The sequence below is a fragment of the Gobio gobio genome (genome assembly GCF_949357685.1).
Source record: "Gobio gobio genome assembly, chromosome: 2".
In the NCBI taxonomy this organism is placed as follows: Eukaryota; Metazoa; Chordata; class Actinopteri; order Cypriniformes; family Gobionidae; genus Gobio; species Gobio gobio.
The window spans coordinates 26,853,829-26,878,532 of NC_137098.1; the positions used below are offsets into that span (position 1 = coordinate 26,853,829).

At 38.0% G+C, this 24,704-nt stretch overlaps 1 protein-coding gene across 2 annotated transcripts in view; it reads right to left on the reverse strand.

Annotated features, from left to right (window-relative positions):
* sema4f (sema domain, immunoglobulin domain (Ig), transmembrane domain (TM) and short cytoplasmic domain, (semaphorin) 4F) overlaps positions 1-24,704 on the reverse strand; it is an 81,721-nt gene that overhangs the window by 45,470 nt on the left and 11,547 nt on the right. The gene's annotated exons all lie outside the window — the stretch shown is intronic.

The window sequence follows — 24,704 nt, forward strand, 5'->3', positions numbered from 1 at the left end:
CTGACCTCCTCATTCCCTTTTTCTGCCACGTCTCCCTCGTCTGGGTTCACACAAATCTGACTGGCTCTATTATCCCTGTCCCATCCCATGCCAGCGGGAAGCCTCTCCTGGGAATCTCATCCCTGTTCCTCATTAGAGTTTCACACTCAAGAGACAAAAAGCTCAGGGACATTAGTAAAGCTATGCAGGACTTTGCTGTGGGCTGCAAACAAAATGCAGAAATTGTGAGGAAAAACTTTTGTCTTCTTGCTCCACAGGAGATCGAAATCAAGCCAGTACTTCAGGAAAACAGCTTGGTGGAGAGAAGTCAAGAGTAGATGAGAAACAGAGAGAGTTGGAACTAGTGACTTTTGGAAAACAAAAACTGGACTGGGAAAGATGGTGATTATAAATCTCGGCGTCAGATGTACTGTATGTTCATTAACTTCCCAGAGTCTATTCATTGACTGTCTGATGCATATTGCACACAAAACTGGTATGAGTAAGGGTGGAATGAGTCCAAGTTGTTATCAGTCTGTTGGGAAACAAAATGGTTTAAATGTATGCACTAAAAGTTTAAGGTCTGTAAGATTTTTTTCATTTTTTGAAATGCTCACCAAGGCTGCATTTGTTTGAAAAAAATAAAAAAATAAAACAGTAATATTGTGAAATGTTATTGAAATTTAGGAAATGGAATTTCTATTTTGGAATTTTAATGTTTTCTTTTTAAATATATTTTAAAATGCAGTTTATTGCTGTGATGGCAAAGCTGAATATTACTCAGCAATTAGTCTTTAGTTTCACATGATCCTTCAGAAATTGTGCTAATATGCTTATGTGGGGCTTAAGTAACTTTTCTTATTAATGACCAATGTTGAACACAGTTGCTTCATATTTTGTGGAAACCATGATACATTTTTTCAGGATTCTTTGATGAACAGAAAGTTCAAAATAACATGTTTTTCATTGTAGATCATTATAAAAGTATTTGATGCCACTTTTCATCTATTAAATGAATCCTTGTTGAATAAAAGAAAATCTATAAAAAAAAATCTTACTGACCCCAAACTTTTAGTGTATTGCATAAGTTCTTCCACCTCACGTATGAGTGTTAATATATTTCTCTTCAGCGTGGTTTTCACAAACTTTGGTTTCTATACAATAAACTGAAATAAAAACTGATGTGCATGTCATCATTTGTCAGTGACAGCACGCGTTAGACTGACACTTCTGAAAAATCATCAGCACAGAGTATGTTACAATCCCCAAACTGCTTTTAACCCCTCAGATAAGTGAGTGATACTTAGACTGATTCCTTATGACCATAAAAGGAGATTTTGGAAGACGCAACAGTATCTTATCTATATTTTTTATTGTCTAAAAGCAGGGAGAAGACAATATTTTCTGGAGCAGTTGCCAGAGAAAGACAAACTAAATAAACAAATGAAAACCATTGTGGGTAAAAATGAACGCAATGGAGAGTCATTCTTTAACGCAGCATGAGGCGGTTTATGATGAAATGCAAATAAGCCATCTGCAGGTGTAGAACATCGTTTTTTTCCGGTTGAGCAGATTCTGTCCACAGGAGATTGAAAACATGACCTTGATCACAGTGAGAGGGAATGTCAGTAAAATTACAACTAAAATACAAATGAAAGTTTCTCACGGAGCACATGGCGATTTGTCACAGTTAAACGTGGAACATTGACCCCTCCGTGCTGTTACCATTGAAGATCCAGTGTAGCAGAGCAGCGATAACATGTGAGCTAAGCATTTTATATTGTCATGTTCAAATCACATCTGAGGAAATGCCAGGCTGAAAACTTGACATTCATTTGCTGTAAACTTGTCTGCAAAACAGCACAGAAGGGGTAGAAAAACTATTCTCACACAGTGAACAATTCTGAAAGCAGGTTGTTAGTCAAAGACTGCATAAACAGACATGGAAGAAGAACCGAGAAAGACGGAGAGAGAAACTGTCCCCCTGACTAAGCTCATGACAAGTTGCTGTAGATCTGCTACCTGAAAGACAAAGAAAACCCTGATCTTACAGTCACATCCTTCTACAAACAGGACAAAAAAGGCATCATAAAAGTTATTCAAATGACTTGTGCACAATTTCAAATAGCTTTGTGTGAAGAACAGACCAATATTTGGATGGTGCTATTTTGTCATTTAGGAGCTTAACAGCCATGGTTATTTTAAACTATCCTTACATAGAAAGTATGAGTTTGAAATTCCTCCTTTTTGTATTCTATGGGGAAAAAAATTACATCATACTGGTTTGGAACAACACGAGGGTGTAAATAATGACAGAACATGTGAACTATTACATCTGGATGCTATCTAGACAGTAACACTGTCACTTCACCTCTGAACTGTGAACTATTTGAAGTCTGCGTTAGTTTGATCAGCTGATGCTCAATGGTCATGAGTTGTTTATAAGCCTCCTCATGAAAGGAGGGTTCATATCACATGAATCAAAATATCAGGGCTGTTTTTTTCCCCAAGGAGGTTAAAACACAAAAGTCTTTGTGTGAGGGAACACAGGTGCTGAGCACGCACAATATAGCGTCACAGACATAAGATCGGCCTTGTCACCAGATACTGGCCTAAAGTCTTATTACTCAGGGCCCAATCTGTTCTTTCATCTGTCTCTTTATGGCTACACACAGACACACACACATCATCCAACCCCTTCCAACATTGACTTTCCAGGTACCCTGTGCATTAAAAAGTGATGCCAAGCAGTCCATATGTGACAATTTGGGAGTGAGAACATAGTCTACAGAGTAGGTTTTAGAACAGAGCTAGACACTAGGATTTTGACTACAGTTACATGGTCATGAATCAGTTAAGATTACAACATCTACCTTATAAAATAGACCCAGTTTGTCCTTTATGAGCTAGGAACACATATAAACACACATAGGCCTAACCCTTGTGGGTCTATATTCATTACAGTACAAGTAATGCATGCATCAACATTAAAAAGCAGCACACAACATTCATGTTTGTCTTCTTAGATCAATAGCTCCTGGACATGTTCATTGACACTCAACAAAACTCTCTTTCATGATGTACTATCCATTACACACAGTTATAGACTTTGAGGCTGCATGTGGATATGTTGAACATGTCATAAAAGCATCTTCAATGAATAATTCCTGCTTTTCCGGCCTCATCAAAGAGATTTAGAGCAGGGAAGATAATGGTCACAGTTGGGGAGTGGAAGAGAGTAGAAAAAAGTGAGATTTAAAAAAACTTCCCTCAAAAACACAAACAGTCAAATACGCTACCGCTGACTCATCTCAGTTTTTCCGAAAAGATTAATTCCCTCAGTTAAAATGTGTGAAATGGTATCTTTACGGTGGCAGGGCCTTTTAATCCTTCAAAGTATAACAGGCTCAAATGCTTTTCCTGCCTAGCGGTTCTCTTACACTGCGACCATTTATCACAGCCATGCCTATTTCAACTTCGTGATCTTTGGCACTGCAAATTTCCATTTGTGTTTACCCATGCAGAACATCCAGAAACTGAACCTATTTCTTATTTTTAAAGCATTTGACCCCAAAAGTTTCTGCAAAGAAAAAAGACAAGTGCGGATCACTTATTTATAGAGATGACACAAAACACAAAAACCAACACAAACTGTTTGCCAGGGTGTTGCTATGCAGTATCTAAGGTGTTCTAAAGCCATTCAAAGTACATATGATAGTTCTTACGGTGTGGTCAAACAAAGTGAGGAGATGAGGATGTAAGTGCAGAAGTTTTAATTTAAATAAAAGAAACAAAATGATAAAAAAATAAAAAAATATTAGCATACCTCTCCCCATAAAATCATTGCATGATCTGAAGAATAGACTTTATAGCTCTAGAGAAAAAGCACTACTAGTAATATTTGCTGTAAATACAGACCTATTTACGGTTACAGAATTACACTAAAACAGTGGCGGCTGGTGATAATTATTTTGGGGGGGGGGGGGGCAGTATCAAGATGCATGTTGACTAAATTCAAGCATTAAAGAGAAAACAGTGTCTTCACTACCCACATATAATTGAATGAGGAAAGGAAAAACAAAAGAAAACAGCAACAACAGACAAGCATGTTGACTACTTGACCATAAATTTTGCTCTCCTTTTTTTCTGGCCAGCAAATTTCTCAATGACTCTATGATTAAAGTCAGTCATCTTACTAGTGTCATGACGTTTGCATTGTTCAGTTAGATATTTGAGGTCACTTACCCCCGTTGTTGTCCACAAAACTTCAGTACTGACACTTTGAAATAATAGAAAGGGAAAGCAATAAAGGGCATTGCTAACAACACATCCAGCCAGCCACCTACGTTTCTCATAACAAGTGCGTGAAGCTCCGAGGGCAGCTAAGTCTTGTCACTGGCCTGCTGGTGGATTTGTAAATTGCGTTGGTCCGGTTCGAGATCCTTTATCCTATTTTTTCTTCCAACGAACGCGTTGTGAAAGAATTTGGTTTAACTGCTGCCATCTCTACGAAAGTGATCATCCTAACAAGGTTTTGGCGGAGTCGGAGTGACGATGTCGCCCGCGCACTTTCGCTTTAGTGGCCAAGAGCGTAAAGTTGAATGACAGGTGACGAGAACCAATCAGATTGGATCAAATAACCCGCATCCAATTCTGATTCTTTAATTCTGGATCTTTAAGAAACCAATTAGAGACCAGCTTCAGGTCACATGCTGCCCGTATATCTTTGGACTCAGATAGACATCCATTTGTCCGGCATCCCTCGCGCATGTAAAACATATAAAATAGTTAACCGATCAAAGCCAGTTTTTATTAAATGCTGAGGCTCTTACTAACAGCCGGCACGTCGTATGAGTAAAGTATTTTATTTTTATTTCACTTTTATATAATTTTTGTATACATGTATATTTCTGGAATTTTGATGGGGGCGGCGCCCCAGCGCCCTCTATTGACCAGCCGCCACTGCACTAAAACTAAAGCAAACTTTCCATTGATGTTTGAGCCATATTTAAATAGGGTGATGGTCAAAAGATGCTTATTTGATCTACCAGTTTGTTTACTGTGACCACATGAAATACAAAAAAAAAACCATACCTGCACACACACTGACTAAAAAAAAGAAAAATATCCCTCTTGCAAAAAGTTTCCTCTTGGAAATCCCTATGCAAAAGTCCATGTACAATGACTAATTCATGCAAATGAAAGAGAGAAACTATGATGGAGGTTTTTAAAACTCAAACAAGGCCATAAACTTTTCCGACATTCAACGTGTTTCTCACAGTTCCGAGAAAGGGCGGACTATATGTGAATGCTTTCTGGTTGCATGGTCTGAATGCATTGTTTGTCAATGCATTGTTAGGCATAATTAGATGAAGATATTTGTGGAGAGAAGTGTAAAAGTAAATATGTATGTGGCAGCACTAAAATAAAGGATGGAAATGAAAGTGCAAGTATGAGGTCTAAATGTACATTCCTCACAGGCCTGTTTGAGAGGAAGCTTTTCTACTTCCTGTTATTGTGCGGATTAGCTCTCACCTTTATACATACCAGACCTTGGGCACTGAGAGTTCATACACACACAAACAAAATGCATGCTAATTACACTCAGAGGATTTACCTGTGAAAGCTCATGGGTTTAGTCTGAGAGTACTTTCTTTAAAAAAACCTCAAAGCCCATTCGCTCTTCTCTTTCAAACAGTCCCGCTCATTCATTCCCTCTGTTCTCATCAACACATTCACAAGCACGAAACGTATGTGACAGATCTGGTTCTTCAGAGCAGCAGGCATCTAAGGCCGTGCTGTGGGAGGGAGAATCCAGGGCCATGGTGCTGTGTGCTGGGGCAAACCCGCCCTGTCACGCACCGCCCCCTACCCCAGATGAGAGAGAGATTTGACTGAAGGTACTGCTGTCACAGTTCAAAGAGACTTACACACCTCGAAGAGAAGAGAAGAGAAGAGAAGAGAAGAGAAGAGAAGAGAAGAGAAGAGAAGAGAAGAGAAGAGAAGAGAAGAGAAGAGAAGAGAAGAGAAGAGAAGAGAAGAGAAGAGAAGAGAAGAGAAGAGAAGAGAAGAGAAGAGAAGAGAAGAGAAGAGAAGAGAAGAGAAGAGGAGAGAAGACGAGACGAGACGAGACGAGACGAGACGAGAATGGAAAGAGATTGGCTTTTTAAAAGATGCTTATTAGAGAGAATGAACTGGAGAGATGGTTATTAAGAGTCTTCAAAAACAATATTCAACTCAGGCTCAAAATAACATTAATCCGGCCTTTGATGAGGCTCTTGAAATGGGTAATTCAGCATAAATAGACTCCACACGTCTTGTTAATGGCCTTTAATATGCAGAGCCGTTATAAGATGATTTTACTGCATGGCCGTAATGAAATAAGAGCTGCTTTGATTCTAATTAATTTTCCCTTCATTGGTCAAAACAAAATAGAGCACAGTTTTTATAGAGTGTGACTAGCCAAGAGTGCATGTTCAATTTCTAAAATGAAGGGGGAACTTGATGAAGGGGATTATAGTGTTTTCTGTCTTTAATGTCAGTTTTTATGAACTAATTCACAGTTTGGGATAGAAGAACTATATAAAATTGCTTCAGAAGGCGGAAAACACAGATCAGATACTTCACAATGACATCAGAAACTGTTCTGAGTTTGTGTTTGCTAAAGAGGTGTTGGAAATCACATAAAAGACCCCCTGTGGTGAAAATCAAGTATTCAATGTTGTTTATATGTCTATGTGGTTTTTAAAAAGCTTTCAGACAAACCATGTGAGAATTCATAAGTCAACACCATTGCTAAGTGTTTTCAAGTGAAACAAAGACAGTCTCAAAAGCGCGGTTCGAAATCCCTGGTGTTTCTGACATCACAAATTACATTGTACCCAATCTCGTCAACGTGCGGGTGGGTTTTAGCATATCATTAACTGCTGCAAAGATTAACCCGGTATATTTTACTGTTGATATGAAAAATCATGTACATTTAGCAATATAGCAGGTGAATTATGTACAGTATATATGATATGATGTCATGATGAACTATATGCCAGTGGCGTTCTATGATGTTCAAAGCGTTTCTAAGGATACTGATTTTTAGAAGGCAGACTGAGATGGCGAACGGGAACATGGTTTGTGTAGCAGTAGCAACACATCATTAGCTGTTTGATAAAGTCAAGCAAAAGGCTAACCATATTAAAGGGATAGTTCACCCAAAAATGAAAATTAGCCCATGATTTACTCACCCTCAAGTCATCCTAGGTGTATATGACATTCTTCTTTCAGACGAATACAATCTGAGTTATAAAAAAAAAATGTTCTGGCTCCGGGGGGTTAATAAAGGTCCTCTGAAGCGAAGCGATGCATTTGTGTAAGAAAAATATCCATATTTAAAACTGTCGTATGCGCGTTCACGAGAGACTGGCGTTCCAGCCTATGATGTAGGACGCAGACGTAGCGTAAGTTCCGGTGACGAACGTGGAAGCGCAGAGGATAGAGCAATACAAACTTGGTTCTCGTGAGAACTAGCACATTCTCACCGGAGAGTCCTACGTCATACATAGCATATGACAGTTAGCGGATACAGTTTGTAAAGTTTTAAATATGGATATATATTTAATATATTTTCTTACACAAACACATTGCTTCACTTCAGAAGGCCTTTATTAACACTATTATATGTAATCTTTAGAAAATTTCATTATAAATATACATTTTTAATACTGTACATTTTAGTGATGTGATGCCTTAATTGAATTGCAGCATTTAAATATATTTCATATTTAGTTTTTTTTAAATTTTATATAGCATAATAGTAGGCTTATAGAATTTTCACATCGGCTATTTATCATTAATAGCAACTAATTATCAGCTTTTGATATCGGTGAATACTTGCATTAAATCATTGATTAGTTCAGGTTCATTATTATTTTTGGTCCATCCAAGAAATAAGAGCCAGAAAAAGCACAGCGCAAAACTATGGCAGTTATGCAATGACAAATTTATACACTTTTTAAAGGCTGAGGAAAGAGTGCGAAAGAGAGGGAAAGATAAATAATTGAAATAGAGAGATTTCTAAATGGATGCTCTCAGGTTCACAGGAGGTCAATGATGTTGGTGATGATGATGGTCTTAATGAAAAGGACAGATGAACTTCTTCATGATTCAGACTGGGCAGTTGAGTTATTCTGAGATCTGAGAGGATACGGGGAACACTTAAAAATTTAACATAATGGCCCTCACATGAGAGACCACGGCACAGTGAATGTTAAGAGGAGCAGATTTTAAAGAGTCTTTTCTTGTTGACACAAGCGGCTCGAGCCCAAGAGTTTTCAAGCATAAACTTTAGGCCAGTGGAAAGGCTTAACTTTATCACATTGCCTAAGCAGATACTTTATCAGCTGAAATTATCATGCTCCACTTGAACAAGAGCTGTGCTTAAAAACATCCTGCCCTTGCAGCCATGATGACGCAGGCCAAAACATCAAAGCTGGAGATAGCAAACAGGACTGTGAAATATATTTAGAACAATGATAAAATATATTAACCACATAACAGCAGCACTGAAAAAACTTAATATGTACACTGGACTGTATACTGGAAATGCAATTGTATTATCCCATGTGCAAATGTGAGAGTTTTTAATTTTTAATGTATTTATTGTCAAATTGTGTTATATTAAGCGAATGAGAAAAAATGCACATTGTGCTTTTAGTTTTATGGATGGCTATAACAATGACAGATGAAGCAAGCCTAAACTACCCTCACATCGTCTACAGAGAAACTTCTGAGGCTTTACAGCTGTGTGTGTGTGTGTGTGTGTGTGTGTGTGTGTGTGTGTGTGTGTGTGTGTGTGTGTGTGTGTGTGTGTGTGTGTGTGTGTGTGTGTGTGTGTGTGTGTGTGTGTGTGTGTGTGTGTGTGTGTGTGTGTGTGTGTGTGTGTGTGTGTGTGTGTGTGTGTGTGTGTGTGTGTGTGTGTGTGTGTGTGTGTGTTAGGACGGGTGTTTTCTGGAATCCTTCCCATCGATCAATAAAGCTTTCCTTCCACTTAAGACCCTAGATCACATGACTCACTATTGTAGAGTATCCATTTAGAACCATCTAGGATTTGCAGGAAAATAGACAAACTGAGATAGAACATTAAATTGAGAGACAGAATGAGAGACAGAAACACTGACCATGTTATCACTGTTGGAAAAAACAGCATATGCTGGTTAGGTTTTTTTGAACCATAGCACCTGGTTTGAGCTGGTTTAAGCTGGTCCTTAGTTGGTCATGAGCTGGTTTAAACTGGTCCTGAACTGGTTATAAGCTGGTCCTGAGTTGGAGCTAGTTGCTTAGGACCAGCCCTTGACCAGCTCATGACCAACTAAGGACCAGCTTAAACTAGCTGGCATGCTTCAAAACATACCTAACCAGCATATGGTTTTTTTTCCACATGAATGCTCATAGTTATTTATGTTTCATGTAAACACATGACCCCCATTGCCATAACATGGATAAGGCAATAATATAATATCATTGTTTCTAGAAATTTGAATAAAACAACTAAGATATGCTTGTGCTAGTCTGTGAATTCTGTGTCACGTAAAGAGCGTATTCAGAATTTTGATTTATTTAACATTTATCTACATGTCTAATCAAAAGTAAATGCAAGTAAAACTTAAATGAATATACAGACAGGATAAAAAAAAACTACATGTTGGAGTTAATTGAACTCTTGTGTGCTATTATCAAGGATATGAATGAGAATGAATGACATTTCTAAATAATTGTGTACAATAACTCAAATGAATTAAAATAAAATAAATGGCAAGAGAGTGCATCCCCAGTAATGAACATTTCTTAGTTTATTCAGTACATGCTAATATATTAGGCTGATATATTCCCATAAAGGAATATTCCAGTCGCTGTACAGCATGCAAGCACCTTCACACAAATAAAGGCTTAACCAGAATATAGACCTAAAACTGTATGTAAACATGGTCAACATGATCTCTATAAATGGGCAAAACAACTGCATGATTCCAGAAGCATATAAGACCATGCACACAGTATACAGTACAGTGTGTGTGTATGTGCGTGCGTGCGTGCGTGTGTGTTTGTCTCTCTTTTTGCCGAGCTCCTCAGTAGTGTGGTGGATATATATTTTTGAGATATATAATTACAGTGCCCATAACCAACAGTGAACATTATGATATTCTCAGTGGGCAAAAAGCCAATAAAGCCAGTAGGTCTAAACTTACAGAGTATGAGATGTGAGCTGGCCTGCGGGCGATGACATGACAGCATGGACTGCAGAAGCCCTCACCCTCCCCCACAAACATAAGACATTTCTCTCACAATCCATTACAATACACACAGCCACACAACACACACATGTCCATAATCTTACATGTATGCAGTGATGGTTTTCAGCCCATCCTGTTATCAATCTTATGTGACAAGCCATTATCTTCCCAATCCCACACACTTATATTCAAAGAGACACACAGAGAGCAAGAAATGCTGACAAAGCTCAACACTAACCACTCTCAGCAGATGTGACCCCCCCCCACCTTCCCATGTTTGTCCAGTCATTAGCCTACACCTTCCATTTGCCCACAGCAAAATGCAAAAAGTAAAAAGACGTGCTTCCTGACTGTAAACCGCACTTACCAATGAAAGCACTACATATTCCATCAGCTAAAAGCCCTATACACACAACAATCCTCATATGAGATACAGAACAACAATTTAGAGAGATTTTGGGGGCAAAAAAGGGCCACTGTCAATTATCAGTTCTGTAGTAATGTATGAAGCAAAGTTCACACAGATTGCTGCAATTTCATGTGACCAACACATTGCGAAATCTGTGAGGGATTCCTATTTAAACGACTGGATTTTGGCAGTGAAAATTTGCCAAACAACAGTATATGTAACCACACCTTTACAGCAATAGACCTTGTGTGGGTATGCCTATATAACATTTTTGACAGGAATGACAATGAAGCTGAGAGATAGAACAGTGCGTTTAATAGATTGTTCCATTGTTTCAACAACATACGACTGCTCAGCGGATGAAACATTCTTTCTGAAAAAAACTTTGCAAGTTGTAAAAAAGATTCCGTGATCTAGGACCTTTATACAGTGCGCGCCATTGTAAAGACTTTAAATCTATTCTTCACTGCCTCGTTTTAATCCACGTTTAATTCAATAAGGTGTTTAACCTGACTGAGGTCTAAAGTGGAAATATTATTTTCTTAAAGAGCAAGTGTATCTTTGTCACTTGTTGTATTGTTCTGTCCAGCTTAATATAATGTAGTATAAGTAATCCATTGATATGATTTTTCCCAAACAAGTTAAGCGCAAACACGCCGCTGATTCTAAAGATTTCTCTGCTCATGTCAATCTCAGTGCTGATCGCCTAACCCTAACCTAAACCCTATCCATAACCTTACAGCATTACTGTTTGTCACAATCTGATCCATGACTTTTCTAAGCTGTGAACTGAATGAAATCTGAACTTTAGTTGACAGGTGACTGAGAGATAGAGTTGACCAATGATACTGCCAACATGGCAGGGCTTTAGTTATCTGGTTTGACACTTGATGGAGAAATAACAAATTTCTCCTTTAAGATCTTATATATCTCCATATGTGTTAGCATAAACAGCAGCGGCTAGGTGTAAAATGTCTCTCCCTTCCTCAGTGTACTGGTATGCAGTGGCAAAGTAGAGCAAAAGGTTAAAATGCATTTCCCTCAATGGCACTGGCTCACTAGGTGGTGAGTGGGAAGCCAGGGGGTGGGGCTTCTTCCTTCCTGGCTGCCTGTCAGCACAATAACAGGGTTTCCCAAATACAACACTGCTGGAGCACTGCTGAGAAACTGCCACACACAAATGATGGCTGAGGACTAACAGGAAGGTTTGGGTGAGATGCAGAGTGGCCTGTGTGTGTGACTAAGCAACAGTCTGCAGATCTGCAGAAATCGCTCTTTCAGATGCACAAATACTGCCCATTCAATGCTAGTGAATCCTAATCTTAGCCTTCAGAAATATATTAAGTTCGATATTTTATATCAAAATGCCTTTAAATGAGACATACAGTAGCCTCAGAAAGCATTTTTACACTTTAGCACAATGTCAGAATGTCATTTTAGATTCAAAATATCAATTCTGAAAACAAATGATGCTTTTCTTAGAACTTCACTTTCTATGTATTTTTTAAATTACTGGTTCCTCTCTCTTCCACATTTGTATCAATAGTTTTATAAATAGTAAACACGCTTATTTTTGTGAGTTTCTTTTTTTAAATTGTGGGCTAGGTATTTTTTTATAATTCAAAGAAGTTCGTGGATTTTTATGGTTAGCAAAAGGTTGAAAAAAAAAAAGAAAAATTGTGTCTTCAATTACTCAACCTCATGCTGCATAAGAACACATTGGTTCATGTGGAATCTCAAAAGTGCTTATGTGGCATAGGAGAACAAACCTCACTGGTTCTCGTTTGTCAAGAAAGCACAGCGTAACTTCTGTTTACCATATTTTATGTGCTCTATGTATGTGTGTTGATCAATGTTTATAAGTGAATAAAAATCTAAATTGAATCTGTTGAAAGCAATCATGTCAAGTAAGTCACCTTCATTTATATAGCGCTTTTTACAACACAGATTGCTTCAAAGCGGCTTTACAGTGATAATAGAAAATGTATTTAGCTTTAGAAAAACATGCTAAAGTAAGTAAACAGCTAAAGTATATCTTATGAAACCGCGATTTCAAGATAGTCGCATTCAAGTGCTTTATTGTCGGAAATAATGGAGGACCCCAGGACCCCATTCATTGATAACCATATAATTTCTGTCATTTGTGTTTCACATATGTTTGTGTTTCAAAAGTCTTATGGGTTTGGAACAACATGAAGGTAAGAAAATGATGACATCATTTTCATTTTTTGAGTGAAGTATCCAAGTTTGACACACTATTGAGGGTTAAGCAAATGTTCAAAAACTTTTTAGGGTCACTGTGTTAGATTGCACGTCATGACATATTATTGATATATCAAACATTTTTCATATGCACAGGTGCAGCAAAATACAAACAAACACACACACACACACACACACACACACACACACACACACACACATTTATGCGCAAGCGCATACATCTGATCGTCTTTTCCTGGTGTCATGTTTGCCGTAAAACTGGTTAATCAGGTTCAGTAACTCATCTGCAGGCTTTTCATTCTTTATTATGAAAACAAGAAACACCCCCACGAGCATTGAACTGCATTCTCTAAGCCTTACACATCAGAGCTGACAGACCAAATTAAAAGTTTTCTTTAAATTTAACTTCCTAAATATTTGACTACACACTCACCCAAGTTTTAGTGGTGGATGAATGCAGCGTGTAAGTTGATGGATTCTCTGTTCATTTTGTGCTAGGGTGATGATGACATTGTGTGCTAAAGGCAGATGCAGAAATAAAACCGTCTGCCTATGAGTAGTATATGTGTGTGTTATATAATATAACAAAGCAACAGGTTGACAATAAGAGTTCCGCATGTGGACTGTGGATGAGAAGAACGAAAGGACACAAGAAAGAGACACTATAAATGCTGGGAATGCAGGGTATAATGATCAGTAATTCCATGACATTTGTCTGAGTCAGACACACACAATTTTTGTGCCACCTGCTGATTAAGATAAACAATATTTTGCCAGCACACCCAGCTAACAAAAGCCATTCAGAAGATGGATCACATGACAATACACACCTGTAGCTATCCAAGAGGAGTCATTTGTGCTTTAACAGCACAGCGTTATTCAGCAATATTTCAAAATATGAATAAGTACGACAGGAACCCCCCCTCCTCCCAATGACATTCCCTTTGGTCACAGCACTGCCTGATCGGATCAGTCCATTTACTAAATAGCAAGGGGTCTGTGACTCTTCATGCCTTATATGGTCCAATCATAAAGGCCAGACAGTGGCTGAATTCACCCTTTTTCTGTATTCATACTGGGCTGGTCGTAAATACCCAAGGGCAGCCAGGATTACTGCCAGCCCACTACTAATGTCCCTATGCTTTTGTGTGCCATCGGAAAGTACAATCATTCACATTCAGCCTCTTTTTTTCAGCATCTCACGTTGTCTTTTTCTTCCAATAATGCTACACACATCTTCAGCAGTTTTCAGAGAGTAATTATTTCTAAATGTTATAGGTAATAACTTGTTTTGTTTCAATGGCTGATATGAATTTAATTTGGTTATTATAAATAAAATACTATAAATAGGTTATATAGACACAAATATATAACTATATACTGTATAGCACTATATACACATGAAGCCCATCAGCATGGAAGCCACATCAGGTTTTCTGTAGAAATGATTTGCAGGCATATGTATGATTAGTTTATTCTGCCAGTGAAAGTCTCCAATAACAGGGGGATTTCTGAGATAAAGTGAGTAGTTTTCATTTGGTCATATGATCTCAGCATGTCAGCCAGTATGGATCGGAGCCAAATGGCTTTTTCTACCACTAATATATATATATATAATCTTCATTTTTATATATAATATTGTGAAATATTTTCATAATTCAAAATAACTATTGTCTATTTTAATATATTTAAAAATGTATTAAAGGGGTCCTATATAATGCCCCTTTTTACAAGATGTAAAATAAGCCTCTGATGTCCCCAGAGTGTGTATGTGAAGTTTTAGCTTAAAATACCCCAGAGATAACTTTTTTATAGCATGTTAAAATTGTCACTTTTTGAGGATGAGCAAAAACGCACCGCTTTTGTGTGTCCATTTAAATGCAAATGAGCTGCTGCTCCCAGACCCCTTTCAAGAAGAGGGCGGAGCTTCAAGAGCTTGTATTAGCAGCTCTGATTACCTCAGGCAGAAAATGTCAGAAACGGTTCAGCCTTTTATGTTCAAACCGGAGTCGGACAATGATGGAGACCATATAGTTGGTTTCTAAATGGATAGTTGACTATTTAAAGTCATTCTTAAAGTCATGATAATCTACAAATCACTCATGTGGGAACTGTTGTAAGATGCCTACAGAGCCAGAGAATAAATGCTGTATGAAGATAATTTAGTTTCTTATTGTATTGCAATAAATGTGAAAAGACAGATGTGACAGCTTGAGCAGACTCCTAAATATGCTCTACTGCAACTCTTTCTCTTCTCAACATGGCCTCACCCCCTTTGTAGCGTGTTCCCGGGGGCAGGGTATATATACATTTTAGGGTTAGTGATGTCACTAACCCGTGAAGAAGTTTGTTGTAGTCCCTACCAGCAGCTTGTTGTAGTCCCTTAAAAGAGATTTCTTTAAAGTCCCAGTGAGCCGGAAGTTGCAACTGATTTTATTTCAGTGCTGTAATGTATTTCCAAGTGAAACGGAATATTGAATAGAGGGCAGGGTTTTGCTTCAGCGCTCCTCCTCTCCATCTCTCACTCGTAGCAGACTAACGGTTGCAGGGGAGTGGTTAAGGATATTCAAACCCATTGCCGTCAAACTGCCGTCATCGGAAAGGGAACGCCATTCCAGACCGGAAGTTACTTTTCAGATTTTGATTAAAGATTACCACGGCAAACCATTTTTTTCTGTGTATTGGCTTGCACGGGTTAATTGTTCACCCTAAGACCTGTAATGTGTGCTAACAAAAGTAAATAAGATCTTTAAAATAAAATATCTCCCTTTGCATCAACTTTGAGCATCGTAACTTTGCAGATGTTGTTTATGCTCAAACAGCAACATTACATACTAACTAAAGTTAAAAAAGATAACCATCTCTTTAATATATGTAAAATGTATAAATGTGATGACAAAGCTGAATCCAGTCTTCAGTGTCACATGGTCCTTTAGAAATCATTCTGAAATGCGGAATTGTTGATTAAGAAACTTTCCTTATTTTTATCAGTTTAATTTTTTCAGGATTCTCTGATAAATGATGACAGTCCAAAAGAACAGCATTTATCTGAAATTTTTTGTAACAGTGTAAAAGTCTTTACTGTCACTTTTTATCAAATGCATGTAAAAGTAATTTCTTTCCTCCCAAAAAACCTCACTGACACCAAACCTGAACGGTAGTGTGTATCATTTTAACCATATTCTTGAAGTACTATGCATTTCTTTACTTATAAAACTTGTAAAGGAAAGGAAACAATTAGTGAGTGCAACACTACAGTGCTAAGTTTTTAATGTACTTAATAACGGTCTCTCTCTCTCTCATCAGCCTCCATGGGCTTATTAGACTTCCCTTCCTCATTTTTGGCTTGCCCTCTTCAAGATGAATGAGTAATCCTTGCAGTCTGGTTGCTAATCTTCTTTACCCTCCAAAACCATGATGACCCAATGACCCAGACTTTAATCACCTGATCCCTCTACTGTAATTACATGATGAGGGGTGTTGGTGGTCTCCCCTCTGCCCTCAAAACACACACACAAACGTGAATTTTTGTTTTGTAGAAACTGGCAAGATGCAGGATTCGAATACCCCTTTTCCACCTGAATGGTTCTGAAGCATTCTGAAGCCAGAGTATGTTCTCAACCAGGCGAACAGGCGAACCAGCCGTGTTTCCTTTGACTTGACCCAATGACCGTTAAAAAGGCATCCCTCCGACACGTCCCATTATGGTTGAAAAATAGTTCCAAAATGAAAGTTGAACGGACATATCTGAATGCATTTTTAGGAAATGTTCTGTGTTACATATTTTTACCGATTTATGTCGTCATACAACTTATGGCCAGGGACACAACGTTGCCGCCGGACCAATGTTTGCTGGGGAGGAACGAATGGTGACATAATTTACCTGTTTACCTGACCAGTCTATAAAAAAAAAAACATTGCACGTCCCGGTGTTTGTTCAGGCAGTGCGGCACTGGCGTTTTGCTTTTCATAGTACAGGGAGTAATTCTACTCTTATCTGTCCTTTTCGGAGATAAATTGAAACTGAAACCGTTGATTAATTTGCTCTCTCACACACTGGGTCTCTCTCACGGGCATAGTTTTATATATTTACACATAAAGAGCAATATAGTGCAATGTTATTAGATTGCTCAACGAGAGAGCGGCAGCATTATTTTGATCCCAGGGTTAAAGACCAGCAAGTTTTTAGGGCCAGAGTTGAACCGGCCTTTCCGGTTCAATTCGAGAATGGACATGGGTCGGGAACTTGCACCGGAACAGTGAAAAGGGTTACCGGAACGGTTGAAAAGGGGTATGACAGAACCAGGATGAGCAGATTATAATACACAATACATCTGTTTGCCAAATATGATATTATATTTCACCAGCGGAGGATATTTTATTTACACAGAACTTTCATATAAATTTGACTAATAAAAGAATCCACAAACATTAGAGTCCAGGTTTTATTGTGATGGAAAAATGTAGATAAAAAAAGAAGATTGAAAAAATAAATAAAAAAATAGAACGTGACAAAGTGAGTGTGCTTTGAACAGTGCATGTGTCAGTGCTGCGTGTGTGTGTGCGTTTGTGTGTGTGTGTGTGTACAGACCAGTTCACACCCAGTCTCTTTATGACAAGATTAATGACAGTGAGGTCATCGCTATTTTGTTTATAGGAGGGTAGCATTATTCAAGTTTATAGTTTCTCATTTATTTCACTTCATGTGCACATAAGGGGATGACTTCATGTGTTTATTTGTTAGCTTAAAACTCAAGGCCGACAAGGGTTTAATGGCTAACTGGGTGACTGATAGGAGATATATATAAGAATGATAAATGAGACACTCTTAAACTCTTAACTCTTCAAATCAAATAAACGCATATTTTACACAGTATTTATAACAGAATATCTATATTATGCCCTGACATGACTCAGCTCAAGTACACTGCTGTTCAGACGTTTTTGGGTCAATAAGATTTTTTAATGTTTTTGAAAGAAGTCTCTTATACTCTAAATAAATAATCAATTGGCTGAGCCTATACTTTGGTCTATCACAATTCAAGACAACTCAATACACAAAAAACAGTATTGGGTCCATTTAGGGACCAGGGCCATACTGCAGAGTGACCTAGAAATGCTCTAATTGGCCTCTACTATATATGTGTGTGTGAATGTTTATGTACTCAGCAGCAGTCATTTTTACATTTTAGCCACGTTCCTGTTTGCACTTTATCACACACTGATATTGTGAAGCCAAAGGCTCACTTCCACTACTAACAATGGCGAACAAACACACTCACACTGTGGCATTGTTTGGAGGTCGCATTAATCTCTATCACACACTCTAATCCAAGGAACACAAGCTGTTTCTTCAGTTATACTGCTGTAATCACGTTTAAAAGGCCCTGTTCAAAAATATTTGCTCATGACGTTAGAGAAAGCAGTATGTGTGTTCATTTACTCATCCATTAATTATTAATGATTATCTAAATGAAGGCGTGCCTGCGATCCTGTTTAGATCCTGCTTTCCTCCTGCATGTCTTTCTTTTTGCTGTTTTCTCTCTCTAAGACCCCTTGAGGGGAGATCACTTCACATCAGTGTGTGTCTCTCTGTCACTGTGGAGTATGAATAGATGCTCTTTCAGTGTAACAAACACACACACACACACACATACACATAGGAGAATAGCAGGGAATACATTTATCAGCAGTGCACTGACTTTCCCAGTTAGTGTCCTTGGACTAAACAATGGTACACATCTGACAGTACAAATAGTTGAGATAAACGCATTAACCACGGACCAACATCTGACCTCTCTCTCTTTTCCTGTCTCTCTTTTCTTCTATCAAGCCTCATTCTCTCTCACTATGTCTTGCATTCCACCTTCAAATGCCATTGCCGTAGTTTGTGTGTGTGTCATAAAGGCATGATGTGATGAATAAACTCTTCAGGGCTATTATATGATTTGGTAGCATACACACCCTGTAAACACTAAGAAATGTTATTTTATGTTATTTTATGAATTATGCATGTCACACAGGTAGACCAGAAAAAAAAGCTGGTTTTCATCTGGTCTTTCGACATCAACACTGAAAATGAAACCACTTTCATGCACATTCACATGTTATTGTAGCCTTGTTTACACTAAACTTTTCCCAGGAACTAGGGACTTTGGTACCCTGTGTGTTTCAACCACAGGGACCAGGGTCTAAATGAAGCTCCGGGTAAAAGTTTCCCCCTCAGAAAGTCAGTGCTTTACTAGGTAATACTTTTTCAAAGTTTAGGAACTTTCGAGGGTGGAACTGCTGATTGGTTGAGTTCACACAGGATTTTGATTGGTTGACTCCATGCAGCATTTTATTTCAACCACCATTTTTAAAAAAAGTCATTTGCGGTGTGTGCAGTAAGAGTAGTTTGCTATTCGAATCAACAATAGAGTTACGATGGACCGATGACAAGGTTCAGGCATATATTAAGTTTATATACGGAGGACAAAATCCAGTGGGAACTGGAAAGTCGCATGCAGTCCTACGTCACCGGACTAATTTGCCTAATCTTCACTATACTTAAAAAAAGTTCCTAGGACAAATTGTTCTGGGTAATTTCGGTGGAAAAGCATCTTAAATGTGTACAAGTAAAATGTGTGTAAGGGAGATCGGGTATAATTGTCACACTTTTCACTTCAGTGAATATTTCTCAGAACCGGTTTATTTCTGAAAATAAATTTTTGCACAGACATAGACCTTTAAGTGCAAATATGTATTTAAAATAAAGTAAACATTTCCAGGTAATTTCCAGGTTATTACTCAGGACCAAATATGCAGATAATTGAACAAATATTAAACTTGTGTGACATTTTTTCACTCTAACGCAAGTTGTCACAATGGAACCTGTGATTAAGTTGCCTGTGATTAAATTGTGATTTCAGGAAAAGTTAAGCAGTAAAACAATTATGAAGCACAAAAGGAAGCATGGAAATCCAAAGAGTAACATAACGTACGTAATTTAAAAATCTTGCACTTCAAACTAAATCATACATAGACATAAGAAATCAAAAACCTACGTGGCTTGCCCTACTGTCAGATGTGTGTGTTTATTTATGCGTTTGAGACGCATTTTCCTCAGCGGATCTTGTGGTTGTATACTTACAAATTCACGAAAGTATTTCCATCTCACATAAAAGGTTTTCCTGACAGCAAGTGGGTCTACGTTTAACATCACAGACTTCAATGAACGATTGCAGGAGCGTACCGTATTCTGATCCCTGCCAGATTTTTAAAACCCCTAAATCCCCAGTATGGGTACATTTAGGATTAGGTGTGGGGTTAGGATTAGGAATCAGGTAACAGCCACAATGAGAGGGGTAATAATTCGGCACAACACTGCGCATGTGCATCAAAAAAGCGCTATATAAATGCAGTCCATTTCAAATGGACAGAGCGGATTAGAAATGGACCACAATATTTTGTAAACATATCAACCATGACTTCAAATCGAGATACGTACCGAAACTTACCGTAAAATTAAATAATATCGAAATATGAAATATTATATTGTATAAAATTATATCTTTTTTTAAAATAAAATTTGGTAACTGGCCCCAACTTGACACTTAAAAAATACACTTTTATTTCCTTTCAGTTAAAAGATAAGTTCACCCATTTTTGGTGTTGTCACAATGTCAGTAGTATATATAAATTAACAATGTGTATTCTTTATCTTTGTTACTACAGAATCAAACTTCCGCATTTTTGTTTCCCCACTCATGGACAGTCGGATCAACAGAGGGACAGCGGCAAAGTCCCAAGTCCATTTTGGGTGTCGTGGTTTTTGGCAAAATTTAACACCACAGCCCTTTTTCTCTGTTATCTCTAGTAATATACATCTATAGTCTATACATCAACATAATTATGATGATACCCTGATTTTAGTTTGGAGGATAACATTTACCAAAACAATTTTAATTTACGTAGGTTTTGATCAATATAACATACAAAAACCATTGCTAAAGAAAACACACATTTGTATAATTGGACTTTTGAGTAAAAACCTTATTTCTAACATATAGATACACTACCCGGATAAAAAAAGTCGCTGTTTGGATTGATTTAAAGATTGATCTGTGAAAGAGTCAGTGATTGGATCATAATTGCAGTGATTATTAGCATGTTACATGTTTGGCAGCAGTTCTTCTAACCCTAATTGGTGGAGTGTGTAGCTTTTCATTTCTTACAAGCACATAGGAAGACACATCATGGCCATATTCCAGGATGACAATGTCAAGATTCATCAGGCTCAAATTGTGAAAGAATGGTTGGTAGGGAGCACGAAGAATCATTTTCACACATGAATTGGCACCTCTGAGCCCAGACCTTAAATTAATTGAAAGTCTTTGGGATGTGCTGGAAGAGACTTTACACAGGGCTTGACTCTTGCATTGTCAATACAAGATCTGGACCAATAATTGACCCACCTCTTGATTGAAATAAATGTTCCAGCAAAAACACTCTAATGTGACAACTAGCCCTGGCCTCCACTATTTTAAAGTAGTGAAGCCATAAGTGTTTTTTTCTACAATATGAAACTATTCTTTCTTTAATATCTAAATGGTTGCTCCTTAGCTCTTTCTCAAAAATGTGGGTCATATGTAAACAAACAAACAATTTTTCAAGTAAACAAGCTGTGCCATATTTCAGAGTCGATATATATAACATACAGACAAACAAGCACAGAAACAAATCTCAGCTGACTGTTGTCAGGCATGGTTGCCTGGTACCTCTGGACATGAGCGCTTACGTCTTACACTAAGAGCCCTCAAGACTAATGAGAGAGAGAGAATGATGTAAAACACATCTGCTTGTGTCCACTGTCAACACAGCCTTTGAAACTGTACATGTAAAACAAACACAATTGTCTGCATTCAGCCATTTCTAGCAGCTTCTAGCATCTTAACACTATATATGGTAAAAACTCGAATGTGATTTATTGGCTAAAATGAAACTGCACTGTTTAAAATGTTTAACTAAATGTCATAACAGAAGATACAGTCAAATGTTGACCTGGTTTATTTTAGACTTTCTACGTTACTGTACATCTTTAGAGTGACATCAACACTGTTGTTTATACACCACAGCTTTACAGAGTCTAGGCCGCACATGCTTATAGACAGCGACTATACATCTGTAAATTGATCTGCTATATATTTATAAACTGAAGCTATCGACCTCTGTCTCTGTGTGCATATGGTGTGTTCTGGTTACAGTCCATTAGTATGTGGTTTAATGTTTATCGAATGAATGTTACTTTGTGCCCGTTAATGTCCTAGCATTGTGATGAGGTCACGGACATTGACAGGGGATCACTCACTTTATTAATATTAGGCAAACATGCCGTTATCTACAACAATTCATGACAGAAAAGAATATTGTAATTTTAACAGTAAAAGACTGTAACAATGCTACATGTCAATTCGTTAACTGTAAGTTCCCTTTAATACATACGATGGGAAAGAGATATTTTAATGTAATTTTAAAGTAAAATAGCAAATGTTGTAAAAAAAAAAAAAAAAAGAGTTAAATAGATTGGTATCTACTAATCAAAGTTTTACAACAGTGGCCTTGATACTTCATGAAGGGCTGTTGGATTTACTATTTTTTTTGTTTGTAAATGACAACAGTCTGTAAAATCAAATGTACAGGTTCCTCTGTAAAATTGTTCATACATTTTACTGTAATTTTATGCTGTTAAAATTACAGTATGCTGAGTTAGCTGGCAATCACAGCTGGCAGTTAAAATCTGAAAAACAACATGATTTATTTTACAGTGTGAGTATTGCGCTAATAGGGCAGCCTTTTGAATACTAAAAATATCTTTGTGCTATGAAACTACCATTTTGCTAAATAATGAAGCAAAATGCACGATTGACTGCATTTCTGTACAATATGATCGTAAGTCTCAGTTGGCTGAAGTATTAAAGGGGTGTTAAACCACGATTTCACTATTCTAACTTTAGCTAACGTGTAATGTTGCTGCTTGAGCATAAACAACATCTGCAAAGTTACAACGTTCAAAGTTTAAAGCAAAGGGATATATTTGCTTTTAAAGAAATCAGTTTCTAAGAACTACAGCAAACGGCCAGCAGGCGACTACACACATTCCTCCAGGGTTGGTGACATCACCAGGCTCAATATTTACATAAACCCCTCCTCCGAGAATATTAAATAAGGGGGGGTGAGGCCATTTTGTATCGCGGCGCTGTTGTGGTATAGTTAGGCTGGAGTGTTGTTGCCGCGATGCCAAGGAAACGCTGTTATTTTCATCCGGATTGCAGGTCTGGGGTACTTGCTCTGTTCAGCCTTCCTTGGGACGGGGGTGCGTTGCAGAGCGTTTAACATACAGCATGTTATATGCACGTGTGTTTGAGTCAGCGGGGAATCAGGCGCGCGCAGGGCTCCCTGCAGCACATCTAACAGAGGAAAACATCCACCGTCTTTGCGATTTCAATGCCAGATTTGAACAACGTCAGCTGCGTGAAAAAAACACTGCCGGTGCGTGGATGCACGACGCGCGCGCTGCACATTTCACGGAGGACATCACAAACTTCCACAAACTTCGCGAGTTCAATACAGGATATGCACAACTGCTTGTCCTGAAAGCTGGATTTACAAACAGAAGCTGTTTACGGGCCAAAACCTGTAAGTCTGATTTATTTTTCATCGATGTGTTTTCCTGTAATAGGTTGTAGCAAGGAAGTAAACAGATGACAGCGCTGTTCTGCAAACCAGTCTGTTAAATGCTCATTCATACTTAACGTTATCCGACGAACACCTAACATTACAAACACTAACGTTAAAATCTCAACAGCGAACCTGACATTAGTGTAAATGATTCTTTGATTAGAGCTTTTATGTATTGTTTATCTACAGGCATGCTAGACATGGTTCTGTGTTTGATTTGGCTAACTTACTAGTTAAAGCCAGTGCTTACTGTTCGTTTTGGGTTAGTTCTTGCGACAGATATTTGGCTATAATCGTTCTAAAAATACAAAAGTTAAAGTGCCATTCAGTAGCGATCATTATAGATCCGCAGTCTTTACTCTTGAGGACTGAACAGGTTCTGCTCGATCATCTTCACTCAAATGTTCTGGGTCTGATTCGGGCTCATATGGTTTTATTGACGCCGTTGTTTCTACTGACCAAAGCACAGCCTCCAGGTAAGGGGCGTGACGTTTCCGATAAACGTACACTAGGCGGTTAGCGAATCACAACACACTGGGCCAGCTAACCAATCAGAGCCCACTGCGTATTTTTGAGGGACTGGCTTCATACAACCCGGAAAGCATCAGACCGTTTTACAAGGAGGGACAGAGCAGTGTAGAATAAAGGTCAAATATATGAAAATTAAGGCAATTTTTTTTTAAACGAAGCATGAACACATGTTACAGTGCACCCCACAAACACAGTCAAGCCTTCAAAAGAATGTGTTTTACCACCCCTTTAATCTCTTCATTTTAAGTCTAATAACAGAACAAAACTGTCCATCGTTACATCCACATTCAATTCTCTGTTTGCGAACAGAGAAATATTTTATGTGGAATTCGTGATCACCTAATACTTTTGCCAAGGTTACAAATTACACTTTACCATGGCAATGACAGCATGGTGGATATAGTACATCCGGATTTCCTTCATACTATACACATTCATACTTTAAAGAGCATACTTTTTAACAACAATAAAGTAAGTTCCCAGACAGTATGCGATTTTGGATGCAGCCATAATTCTCTATTTGGTTGAATTATGCTTGAACTTACATGTCTCGGATTAAA